A 13,376-nucleotide genomic window follows, 5' to 3' on the forward strand; every position below is an offset into this window, starting at 1 on the left:
TTCCAAGCTAAAACAACAAGTCAAAATCCCGGCAACGCTTGCAGAGTCCTCTGGAGGATGCAGAAGAGGGATCTGCACAGAAATGCTGGAAGGCCCGGCCTGACCAACTGTGGGCGAGCCCTGCAGCCAGATGTGGGGTGCTCCCAAGACCTACCCGCTACCGCTGAGTGGTCTCTCTCTCTCCTCGCTCTCTGCCAAGCCCCTGGCACACCTCAGAGTCTTTGAAAAGCGCCTGTGCTTGGTGGTGGGTGAGCTGTCTTCTCCGGCTGCCGTTCACCGTGGGATTCTATTCTCTCCCCTCTCCACTTAGAGCAAATTGAAGCTGAGTGCTGCAGGGGCTGCCTCAGTCCACACAGCTCACCATGTTGGGTTAAAGGGGGTCTTCTCCATGGCCATTGATGTTGCTTGCTTCAAACCCCACATTCTGGACACATTATTGGAATGGCTCTTGGTTTACAGTCCTTTCTATTGAATTAAAAGCTGTCTACTCTAAATACTGTAGCCAAAGTCACAGGGGGCAGATTTGAGTCCCAGACATTCTTTTCTCTTCCTCTGTGTCTCAGAACTAGCCACTGAGTCTCAGTTTATTCGTCTAGAAAATGAGCTCATAAGCTAACCTCCATGACAGGAATGTCCCCAGGACTGCGCCTGCTCTTGGCCCTCACAGCTTTCACTGGCCCTGTGGGACCACACTGCTGCTCCTGTTAGTGTTGTTTCTATGGTGGGCACATCCTGCTGGGATTCAGTGGTAAGCTGTGCAGACAAAACCGGAGAACAGCGTGAGGGACTCGACCTTAAAAAGTACCTGACTTCTGCCATAGTCCCAGCTTAGTAACTCTGATTTCCCCCTTTGACACGGCTTTTCCCTTCTTTAAATAGTCTGTCCCTCTGTGACCTGAAGGGCACAGTTGACTGTACATTTCTTGCATGTGTATTTTTTAAAATACTTTAAGCATGTTGGAAAAATGTCTTAAGTATTTATTGTTCTTGGTTTCATTTTTGTTTTGTTTCACATTTTGTTCTGTTTTCTTTCACTCTAGTGTCCCCAGAAACTTGTAGCTTGACTAACTCATTCCTGTGCCACCACCTAAAAATTCTTCCACCCATGGACCCAGATCATGTGTGGTTCCTGCTTCTGGCCCCACCACCTATCACAGGGAGTGTGCAAAATCCTAGACTCGGAGGACTTGCTGCGTGCGCAGTGCTGTGCGGGTTTGCTTTGGCCACCCTCTGGCTTGTCAGGAGACTACCCAAGAAGAAGAGGAGTCTTCAAAGAGTCTAACAAGGGTTGCTAAGATGTCTCAGAGGGTAAAGCAGCTCGTGGCTGAGCCTTATGACTTGAGGCTTTCCTATGAGCCCATACAGTAGGAGAAAACCGACTCTAGTGAACTGTCCTCTGACCCCCACATGCATAATGATGTTCTGAGTGGAAAGCCAATTAATTATAGCCCCTTTTCCATGATGGGGATCAAGGATAACAAAGAGTTGCTGGTAGCTACCTCTGTTGTTATCTATTCTGTTTACTGATGTGGATTTTTGAAATTATCAGACCAAAGGGGTACTTGAGTTTGTGGAATTAATGTGCACCTTCAAGTCCGATGCCTGGTATGCCTGCAGCCCCAAGGCCTGGTTCCTGTGAGGCTGCAGGTAGCGGGGGTGCGGTGGGGGTTCCTGTTGAAATGTGCTCTCTAAGAGAAGCAGGTCCCCAAACTGGGGGGGGGGGAGGTTGTGACAAGCCCTGGTTGGTAGAGAGCAACACTGGAACGGCCACAGACTCTTCATTGCTCTTCTAGCCGACATCCACATCCCAATTGCTGCCAGTAAGCTCAGCTTTCCTGTGCACACGAATAGAAATCCTCTCCTGCCTGGGGAGACCAGCAGTGGTCCCAGTGCGGGCTCAGGAGGCAGCGTCAACCCTTCCAAGGTTGTCTCCTGTGGGTTGTTAGCTTTGCACATGGCCTGAAAATTCCCCCTTAAGTCACAAGCACTAGTTTGTCATTCCTCTTTGGGTGGGAATGCTGATTTTGAGATTCCTGGGCTATAACAAAGAATCCCAGTAGCTGCAGCTCCAGTTTCTTCATGCAATACACATCAGAAACATGATCAAATAATCGTATCTCCTAGGAACCTCCATCATGTTGGGTAGGCAGGGTCTGCAGCAGATGATAGGATATAAGAAGTCAGGGAAAATAAAGGAGGAATAGGCCCTTAAATGACAGCCATGTGACACAGAAAAGGAGAATGCAAGACCTAGAATGAGAACAGTGTGGCACAGTAAAACAATCGCCAGGGAGTCCTGGGAGGTGCACACAGAAGAAGGAGACAGGAAGATTTTCCTGGCAGGAGACAGCACGTGCAAAGGCCGAGGGGCAGGATGCGCTATGGAGTAGGCTGCTTGGACTACAGCAGTGCAAAAGCAGAGAGGGACCTCAGATTTGAAGGAAGAGCCCAGGTTGTTGCCAGGCTGTGTTCATTCTTCCCTCTCCTTCTCATCCCCCCTCTCCCTTCTACCTCTCTCTCCCTTCCCCCTGTCTGTCTTTTGCTAGTGCTGCTGATCAAACCCAGGGCTTTTCGAGTGCTGAGGAAGAACTCTTAGTGAGTTACAGCCCAGCCCTTTGCACATGCTGACCGACACCCACATCAGAGGCTGCTTATCTCGTAGCCATGCACCACAAGCATCTTTTCTTCATGAGAGCTATTTTCACTGCAGGATGGTGTCACTCAGTCACTTCCTGGTCATCAGATATCTGGGTTCTTTTCAGTTGCTCTTGTTTTATAATAAATTAGGTCAGGGCCATTTTGTATATACACATTTTCCCCTCCTATATAAAAGTGACCCCATGTCAGGACGTGCGCCTAGCTGTCACACCAGTTTAACAGGACGATATTGATTTCCTTGACTATTTAATGGTGAAAAACCATTATCTTCTATTTCCAGTTTATGTTCTTCTAATGTCTTGTAAAATTTAATATGTCATCATAATACCTAACAAGTAGTCTTAGGGCAACAGATAAAGTTATAGTAATTTAGTGTACAGATAAAAAATAGAGTATCAATTGGTTTTATACCCAGTAAATCTGTGGCCTATGGAGACCAGCAGAACAATTATGGACTCAGCAGGAGCTCTACTATAAAGCTATCTTATTAGTTAAAAATCAATGTGTTTTCTAAGGGCTAAATAAATTGTTCTTTGGAAGGAAGGCATTAAGAGAAGCCAATAAACTTTACAGTCATGTACTGATAGTGACCAAGGACCTATGTGATTTAGACGCCACCATTTCCTCTTTATGTGGTCCAGGCACGAATCTTTGCCTAAGCCACTGTCCCTGTATTTCAGAGCTTTCCATTCTAACAGCACAACCACATTTGTTGTCTTGAGCACAGGAAAGTGTAGCCCGGCCCTGGAGGGTCACCACAGCAGAGCTCCACTGGTTTAAAAAACAGTGACTTCTCTGATCAGCGTCATGCAGGAAAAAGCTGCGTTTTCCGGGCCTTTAGAATGAACCCCCAAATCAATTTACAACTGTAGTCATGAAAAGCTCTGAGCAAGATTGCTGTCAGACTCCACTTCAAAGGCCAGGTTCTAAGGGGGGATTTCACTCCCTCCAGCTGCCTCCAGGATAGGACCCTACTCTTAAAAGATTTGTTTGAAATATATGTAAAATCCATCTGCTTCCCAGGGAAATAGCCGATATCACTGAGTGAAAGCCAGGCCTAAAGTGGAGCAGCTGCCTGCGGTCTGATGCTGCCTGGTGGAGAGAGAGTTGTTAGGCAGGCCTGCCATTTCCAGAGGGTTCCGCGGAGGGGCTGGACAGCCCTGGGACATTTACAGAGTTGGTTGTGTGGGGCACATGCATTAAAGCTGGAATATAGACTCTCTTGGACCCAGAGACCGCATGGAAACTGCTGACTAAGCTGTACACAGAGAGCCGCTGAAGTCCACAATTTGCCATGGCTAGCAGGACTCCTGGGCCCATGGGGTGTCTTCCCTGCCGTTAGCGACTACTCCTTCTGAGGTGCGTGTGGTCAGGGTGAGCACACTCAGGCTGTCCACGTCTCTTCCCTTCGAGTCCTAAGAGTTTAGTGTCACCAGTTCAATGACTGTTTAATAATCCTTGTAAAATCTGGTCATTTGATGATTGGATTTCAGCAGTTGTCAGAGTTCTAGGTGACATTCCAAACTAAAACCCCAGGTACAATTATTGCTTCAAGACGCTCAGCCCCAGGTTGCCAGGAGCCTCTGGGCCTTGGCAGCAAGTTGGTTTTTATCTTGGAGTCTCTGGAATAATATTTTGGGCAACTTCTAAATGCATCAGATTGAAGGGGGAGGGGAGAACATTTCACTGGACCCTTCCGTGTGGGCAGACAGACAGATCCACTCTGAATTTATAATTGTTTTTCAACACGAATGTCACAGAGCAGAGTGGCTGAAGGAGGCGAGAAAAGCTTTCTTTTTCTTTCTTTCTTTTCTCTTCTTTGCTTTTTTTCTTTTTCTTTTCTTTTCTTTTCTTTTCTTTTCTTTTCTTTTCTTTTCTTTTTTTTTTTTGGCCACAGGACACAGGGATTGTTCATTTAGGGGGATTTGCTGTTCTATTCTGGGATCCTGACGGTGGACCCCACTCAGAGGAGGGAGATGATGGAGCAGGAGCAGCACAAAGGGAAGAATAATTAATCAGGTGGTTATTTGGCACTTGTCCAGAGGTTCCCTGGCAACATGAACCCTTCGGCTGTCAGCAATCAGAGCACAGGCAGCTTTCAATTACCACAGCTACGGGAGGGGCAGTGATGTGGGGAGTCCAAACCAGCTGATAATCCCTCCAAATCAGTTAACTTACCTTTTGAAAGATTTGTGTGTTCGTACACAGTTTCTTCCTCCCTCATTATGTTCCACCTAAGCAAAAATAAAACGGATCTGCGTTCCTTAGGCACACACCAGTTGATAAGAAGGTTGGCCAGAGGAAACTGGTTCCCAAATTAAACACTTCCGCTGGTTTGTCCACTCATGGGTTATCACTGGGCTAGAAAGTACCAAAAGATCTTTCACTTGTTTTGCTGGATAGAGAAATGGCACCTGAGTCAGTTGCCCCTCAGTGTCCATCCAGCTCCTGTCATTTTATCACAAGAATTCTCCTTGTTTGTTTCGTTAACCAGATTGTTTTCATGGGGAGAAGTCAGGAGGACTCAGGTGTGGTGTTGGCTCAAGTCTGCTTCCAGGCCTGTGGTCTAATAGAAAAGCTATCAAACTGCCAATGGTCCCAATCCCAGCAGCTCACCCGAGGAGCTTTGAAAACATCTTTGGTGTGGATATGTAAATCCAACACTCAGAAACAGAGGCAAGAGAAATATGAAATTGAGAATAGCCTGACACTTTGTCTAAAAAAATAAAATAAAAATAAAAAATAAAATAAAAATAAAGGTTCCAGGCCAATTGAATGAAAATCTGGAATGGTTTCGGGGCTTGGAGGCACTGTGGGTGAGACCTGGGCACCAGAGTGTAAAGAGAATTTAATTCAAAGGGGACAACGTTGATAATTCACCTTCTCTTCTAGTAGCTACATAGTCTCAGCAATCCCCTCAGGGTCCTGTTCCTCAATTTCCTCTGTAATAAAATGATGAAGATGACATATTAATAATTGACTTGGTAAGTTGTTGAGAGGATGAAATGGTTTAACACAGAAAACAGTTCTTTTTTTTAACAGTTATTATTATCGTCATTTATTACAATTTATTCAATTTGTATCCCAGCTGTAGCCACCTCCCTCATCTCCGCCCAATCCCACCCTCTCTCTCTCATCTCCTCCCATGTGCCTTCCCTAGCCTACTGATAGGGGAGGTCCTCCTCCCCTTCCATCTGATCCTAGCCTATCAGGTCTCATCAGGACTGGCTGCATTGTCTTCCTCTGTGGCCTGGCAAGGCTGCACCCCCCAGGGGGAGGTAATCAGAGAGCCAGCCACTGAGTTAATGTCAGAGACAGTCCCTGTTCCCCATACTAGGAAACCCACGTGGAGATTGAGTCTATGGGCTACATCTGAGCAGGGGTTTTAGGTCCTCTCCATGCATGGTCCTTGTTTGGCTTTTTTGTTTGTTTGTTTGTTTGTTTGCTCTTTTGGTCTCCTTTTGGAGCTCCTGTTCTCTCCAGGTCTTTCTATCTCCCCCTTCTTTCATGAAATTCCATGCATTCCATCTAAAGTTTGGCTTTGTGTCTCAGCCTGTGCTTCCATACCTCGATCATAGAATCTTTCAGAGGCCCTCTGTGGTAGGCTCCTGTCCTGTTCGCTGTCTTCTCCTGCTTCCAATTTCTATTGCGTTTGTCCTTCTGAATGAGGATTGAGCATTTTCCTTATGGTCTTTCTTGTTTTTTAAACTTCTTTAGGAGTATAGATTTTAGGATGCCAAAATACCTTAATACCTAAAAATATATAAATATTATCTGTTGCTGTTACTACCATGCCTGTTAATATTATCACATGAGGGCCCAAAGAGGAAAGGGTGTGTGACAGGTGTGTCTAAAGACACTGTGCTGAACAGGGAGCCCTTCGGAAATGTTGGCTTGAGAGTAAGATCTAAGTCAGCTTCTCACTCAACAAAATATCCAAGGTGTAGAAAGAAAGCTGGAAAGAAACATCAGCTGTTAAAAATGGACTCACCGCTAACTTGATACAGGAGAAAGAGACCATTTCGATAGGTTGAACTTGGGTAGCGTCTGCAGTGTTTTAAGTTACCAAGCATCTAGCCATTAGTCACTCAACACTTCCCATCATTCAACAGCTACTGACTGCCTGGATTTAAAGCATGCCTGAGAATGTTGGTGCGTTCCAGCCAAGCGTCTCCTTACAAGGGACAAATCTCCAAATAGACATTCTATTTTCTAGGCTCCTTGTGGCTCTGTTTTCTGGTGGTTTTAAGAAGTTTTGAGTCATAATTACTGGGTTTCCAGGAATATTTTGGTTTCTCACTGTGTTAGACTGTATCCAGAAATTTATTGAAAGACTGAACCCCCCACCATAGTTATATGACAAAGGTGGAGCCCCCGAGAATGGGGTTAGTGTGCTCCTGACAGGTGAGACAGTGCTCCCTGCTTCTACAAGCCTGGCACCTAGCCAGAATGCAATATGCCAGGGTCCTGACCTCGGACTGCACACTCCAGAACCAGGAGAGATAAATTTATATTATTTACAAGGTACCTAACATGCAATTCTGTAATAGTAGCCTGAATCTAGACACCCATGTTTTTTTATTAACAAATGGATACATGACCAGTTATTAGAGACAGGCAGGCTATAAAGAGGGTAAAACAAACTCCAAGGATTTTAAACAAGTGCTTCCTACAAAATGCTAGCAGGTAGCATCTTTTAAAGGAAACCTATAGAAAAAGTGTTCATTGGTTAGAATACACAAGACATAGATTTGTAAATTATACATGCTCTAAGATTCCAGAATTTAGCTCACTTCTGCTGCTTAACAAAATAATTTTAAGTTGATTTACAATTTTTTTAGATTTATTTATTTATTATTTATACAGTATTCTGCCTGCATGTGTGCCTTCAGGCCAGAAGCACAGATCTCATTATAGATGACTGTGAGCCACCATGTGGTTGCTGGGAGTTGAACTCAGGACCTTTGGAAGAACAGCCAGTGCTCTGAACCTCTGAGCCACCTCTCCAGCTCTGATTTGCAATTTTTAAATTTTTTTTTCTTTTTAACCAGAGTGCCTATGTAGGCCAGGCAGCCCTTGGCATAGGCTGCCCTTGGCAGCCTCCTGAGTGCGAGGTCTATCAGTGTTCATCTTCACCCTCTCAGAGTGAGACCATGCTTCATGGACCCGTCAATGAGTTTGTGCTCGAAGACCCCATACTGGAATCCTATCAGGAGCACAGGCCCTTGCCTTTAGAGTTTACAGTAACCTCAATGTTCCGGAAAAGTCTCTCTGGCTGGGTACATAAACTGGAACGGGGAGAAATGAGCTGGCAGGCCCTATACCATCCAGACATGGAAAAGCAGATGGGAGATCAAGAGGCAATTCCCAGTCGCTTTCTCTAGGCTAGAGCCGGCTCCTGCGTAACACTAAACACTTGCCGACTTTTATCACCTGAGCGCTGGGGACAGGCATGTGCCAGTACTTTCCTCCTCTGCTGGCCATCCTCACACAGCATAACCCACCAAGAGCCCAGATGGACTTAGCAAGTGTTATTACAAAGCCACAACTTCTCTGCACCTCAGTTCCTTCATTTACGTGATTGAGAATGAAGTAGATAACATGTCAAGTGCTTCATGCTGACCCTGGCCCGCGACGGGCATGTAACAGCCACCAACTATAATTTAACACTGTGCTTGTCACCCTATAGGACAGCTTGACTCTCGATCTGGATAAGGCCACAGCAGGAGGACGCTCCTCTGTGGCGGTGGAAAGTCAAGCAGGAACCCACAGGCAGTGGGGCGGGGGAACAGGCTTCGTGTTTGTCTGGAAAGTAACTGCCATAACTGTCCCACATTATGACTTGATTTTTTCCATGGTTTGTTGGGTTTTCCATTTACTCTATAGCCCAAACAGGGAAACCCAAACTGCAACAACCTGACTGACTGCTTCCTAAATTTAAATCTCAAATTCTCTCACCTTGATTACAGTGTCTGGTATCATTCCTTTTTCACTTGTTAAATGCAATTATTATTATTATTAGTCTCCAGATGGGTTCTCAAACATTTCCTTTAAATAGTTGTTGGATAATCATACTTGGTCAGTTCCAAAAAAATGAGCCTGGAAAATACTGGCAAATAACACGGGTTAAGGAGGTTATGCAAGGTGCATGACACCAACAGTTGAATGATTTGTTGAGAGCAACAAGTGTTTATAGAAGTCCACTAGGGTTAAGGAGCTGCAGAGGCTAATGAAAGGCTTCTCTGGAGGGGCTTCCAGAGTTGTGGAGAAATGATTAATAATACAGGATAACGGCCGGATGGATGGCTCAGCAGGAGAGTGCTTGCCTGGCAAGCATGGGGAGCGAGTTTGGTGCTCAGAACAAATGTGAAAGGAAGAAAGGAGCATGGTGGCACAGCCCTGGAGTGCCAGCTGTGGGGGCATAAGGCGCTGTGCAGATGGGCACAACCCGGGGCTCACCAGCCAGCTAGCACAGCAGGATGAGCTGAGTGCAGGCCAGTGACAGGCCCTACCTCAGGAAAGGGGAAAAGGTGGCAGCAGCTACAGAATGGCACCTGAGGTTGGGTTTTGCCCTCACAATGCAGACATTTGTATCTATCCACCCATGAACACACACACACACACACACACACACACACACACACACACAGAAACTAGGAGAAAATGTTTATAGGCAGCTGAGCTATTGTTTGTCATTTCCTCTGAGCCTTACTTTCGTCATTAACGAAACAGAGAGCAGTCTCACTATTCTTGACTGACACTAGGAAGATTAAGTGAAGAAATCCCCGAAAAGTACTTACACATTTGCTAGCAAAGCAGCTGGTAAAAGGTGAGAAGTGCTTTTCAAATAATTTACAAACTAAACTTCGACATGATTTAAATGCCTGCCCAATGCCAACCATTCAGAGCCTGTGCCTCAGGGCTTGAGCATGAGAAGGCAGGGCAGGGTCTTTACTTGGGTTCCTGAGGGTAACTGGATAGAAGAAAAGATAGGGTGTTTGTTTGTTCTGTTTTTTAGACATAATCTTTGGGTTTGTGGGAAATAGTTATCAATTAACCTGGAGACAAGTGACGTTGAAGAACCTGCGAGTCAAACGTTCTAAGCGAGCGGCACTGTGCAAGTGCCTGACTTTTCCCAGGGTGCTGTCTGCGGTCTGTGACCACGCCTTGTTTAACTGCGGTGATAAGCACTCAGGGACCCTCAGCTGAACTCGTGGGACTTTGGACTTTGCAGAGGTGAACAAGCTTCACCATCTATTGCTAACGTCGGTGACTGTGCCAGGAGATCATTTTTCCAGCTTGCTTTGCACTGAAAGTCTGCCCACAACAGGTATCGTTAAAGTGTTAGAGCTCCCAGAAGACAGGCCACTTAAAAAAGACATGTGTTCCTGATTGGCTTTACCAGCTTAAGTACAGATACATAAGGAAATCACACATGTCCACACATAAAACTGAAACATTGAGCTGAGAAGGCATCATTTTAGTTGTGTCACAAAAAAAGGAGCTTTTCGGGGTTTTCTGTTTGCAGCACCCCAGTGAGAGGCCTGAAGCAGATAATAACACGCACTCTGCAAGGATGCTTTATGTGTGAGCGTGCAGATGCAACAGCTCCTGGCCTCCGTTCCCACCCGGCCCTTCATACTCTCTCCCAGGTTCTCCTTCCCACATTACTTCGAAGGAAATTCTAGACATTATATAATTTTACTTGTAAACATTACCACACCTATAAAACAAGTGATAAGTCATGACACCAAATTGGCAATGTTCCGATTTCCAAATGTCTCATAATACCATAATTTAAAAAAAAAAATCTGAATCCTGGGGCTGGAGAGAGTGATGATGGCTCAGCAGTTAAGAGTACTTTCTGCTCTTGCTGAGGACTCAGCACAACCATCATCTGTGGCCCCCGTTCCAGAAGATCTGAGACTCTTTCTGACCTCTGCCAGCACCAGTCATATCCATGGTACATATACACACATGCAGGCAAAACACCAACACACAGAAAAGAATCTAAACAAACCAAAAATAGGATCCAAATAAAACTCACTCTTTGCAGCTGATGGCTATGTCTCCTGTTCTCCTTGTTCTAGAACCCTCCTCCAGCTCTTGTCCTCTTGCAACTAGTGTTTTCAAGAAACTTAGTTGCTTGTCCTAAAAGTTCCTCCCCTTAGGATTTTGTTGTCTGTATCCTGAGGTAGCATTTAACTTCTGTACTCTATCTCCTAGGGATTAGTAGTTGGAAACCTGAGCCACAATGTAAGATTTCAAAGTGTTTTCCTTGGCTTTAATCTCCTTTCATTCATTCAACTTCTACTTAATATTTACTACCTGTTTAATCTCTGCAGGTTGCTATGGAAACAAAATACAAACACAATTACAATCATTGTGTTTGGTGTTTTTTTTGTTTGGTTGTTTTTTTTTTTTTTTTTTTTTTTGGTGTAAAAGTTTAAAATCACTGTCAAGGCAGTCCCAAGTAGCAGCAGCCTCTAAAACACTACAAAGCCTCCATAAACTAGCGCATTTCTTCACGTAAACCTCAGCTCATCCTTCCACACACAACAGTGTTTCTTTTACCCACAGTTTCCCTGACCATATTGAGTCTTGTAGTAGGGCCACAACCAAACACTATTCGAAGATAGCAAACACACACACACACACACACACACACACACACACACACACGTCACATGCACACTCGCATACATACCTCCCTATAAAAAGTGTTTCTCTTGACTTCCAGATGATAGGCAAATTAATCTTGCAGGCCGACGAGAGGCTGACGCACGTGGAAGGCATGCAAGCATTTCTGCAGAGAATCTGTCAGACATAGAAAGGAGGCCCTCTTGCTTTGCTTTCCCATCTGTCTATGCTCTATCATCCCAGGAAATAGTTCTATTTTATATGGAGACAATCAGGGCAGGAAGATGTCAAACTTTCCCAGAACTATACAGCTCATTATATATGAAGTGAGGGCTCCTAGCTCCCAAACTCAGCATTCTTTTCTTTATATCATGCTGTAATTAAAATGCCAGAACACTGCAGAAGGGGGAAAAGGTTTAATACATTTTTTAAAGCCTATAAAGTAGAATGTAAAAATGATAGCATAATTTTTCAAGCTGATGAAACAGTTGTGAAATTAGAATTTAGATGCAATTTATGATAACTGTAGGAAAAACAGTATGAAAAAAGAACACATATGTGAGAAAAACTTAAGGTAAACTAAATAGTTAGCTTTTTTTTTTTTTTTTTTTTCTCCTGAGACAGGGTTTCTCTGTGTAGCCCTGGCTGCTCTGGACTTGCCTTGTAGACCAGCCTACCCTCTGACCCACAGAGGTCCACCTGCCTCTGCCTCCCAAGTGTTTGTATTTTATGCACGTGTGCATGTTCATGGAGGCCAGAGGTTTATCCCAGTCCCATCCTCAACTGCCTCTCTGGGACAGTCTCCCACCAGGTCTCTCAGCTGGCTGGCTGGCCAGAGAGTGCCAAGGATCCTGTAGCCCAAAGAGAAGGAGCAGGGAAGCAGAGATAGCACAGCATGTTTCAGCAAACCTGAAATAAAATACATTTAAACATGAACTGGGGGTAGCTGGCTATCCTGAGTCTCTGAGTCTCTGAGTCTCACTAAGTACTTCATATCATTTTCCTTGAAACTAAAGGAGATTCGCTTGATTTTCACCTGAAGCTCTCTCCAGGTGTATTTTTAATAGTGTATAATAGTGTGTAGGTGTTCTCAAAGCCCCACAGCAGCTCACCATGAACAGTAACTGGAACCACATACTGAAGGGGACCAGTGAAGAACAATTACAGACTTTCATTTTCCTTGTACACTTCAGGGGAATTCACAGCAGAGTATCTTGAATGAAAAGCAACATGGAAGAGAGAGCTCATTTTCCCCTTTGGAAAATGAAATGGCAGACTGGCTACCTCGTGGCTATTCCTTATGGATTATTTAATCAAAAATAAAAATATTTCAGTGAGTAAAGAGAACAATTATACGTGTGTGTTATATTTATCCTCAACTCACAGGACCTTTAACGCATTTGCTTCTTTGCTGATTCAGCAAATATCTGCAATGCTCCCAGGACATTGCCAAATACCACACGAGGCTCCGGGGAACAGTGAACTCCCTGTTCGCGTAGGTTTTCAGGGAGGAGAGAAACCAATAAATAAATATGTAGACTATAGAACGTTAGCACACAATTTAGAACGCCAGGACTGTGGGAGGTGACTGACAAGCTCTGGGGCCAGACTGGAGCTCATCCTCGGCCTTGCTGTTTGTTTCCTTATTCCTCACAGGTTGTACGCTCAGACAGACGCCTTCCCCGACGACTCAAAGCCGGGCCTCTTGGACTCAGTTCTCTCCAGGCTCGCTTTGGACAGTCATAAATCATGCGGCCCTCAACCCAACTCTAGCTCAGGTCAGTTCCCTCCCCTTGGGCCCCAGGCCGGTCTGGCCCCGTCGCTCCTGCCAGGCTGAGAGCCCTGCCGGGGAGGCCGGGCCAGGCTGGGTGTGGCGCCCCGACCCAGCCGCTTCACTTTTTTTTCCTGACACAGGACGCTGGTGCAGGGAGTCCGAGAACTTGGTAGCGTACACAGTTTTGAGCATGAGAAAACAAACCCAAGGAAGAAAACAGCGAGGGGGACGGCGGCCGAGAGCTTCTATCTCAGGGGTAGGCCGCGCGCACGCCAAAGCCACAGCCGCGGCTCCGCGGGACGGC

At 45.4% G+C, this 13,376-nt stretch overlaps 1 long non-coding RNA gene across 8 annotated transcripts in view; it reads left to right on the forward strand.

Annotated features, from left to right (window-relative positions):
* The first annotated feature begins 12,111 nt into the window (after nucleotides 1-12,111).
* Nucleotides 12,112-13,376, forward strand: part of LOC129666608 (uncharacterized) — a 22,333-nt gene continuing 21,068 nt past the window's right edge. For 2 of the 8 annotated variants that reach the window (XR_008718612.1, XR_008718617.1), the window contains exons 1-2: nucleotides 12,115-13,076; nucleotides 13,213-13,328. This is a non-coding gene — a long non-coding RNA (uncharacterized LOC129666608). Of the gene's footprint in view, nucleotides 13,077-13,212; nucleotides 13,329-13,376 lie in introns of those variants that run through there. The other 6 variants (XR_008718614.1, XR_008718615.1, XR_008718619.1 and 3 more) reach the window with 5 other exon arrangements.

This window comes from Psammomys obesus, unplaced genomic scaffold (assembly GCF_907164565.1).
Source record: "Psammomys obesus unplaced genomic scaffold, mPsaObe1.curated_primary_1811, whole genome shotgun sequence".
In the NCBI taxonomy this organism is placed as follows: Eukaryota; Metazoa; Chordata; class Mammalia; order Rodentia; family Muridae; genus Psammomys; species Psammomys obesus.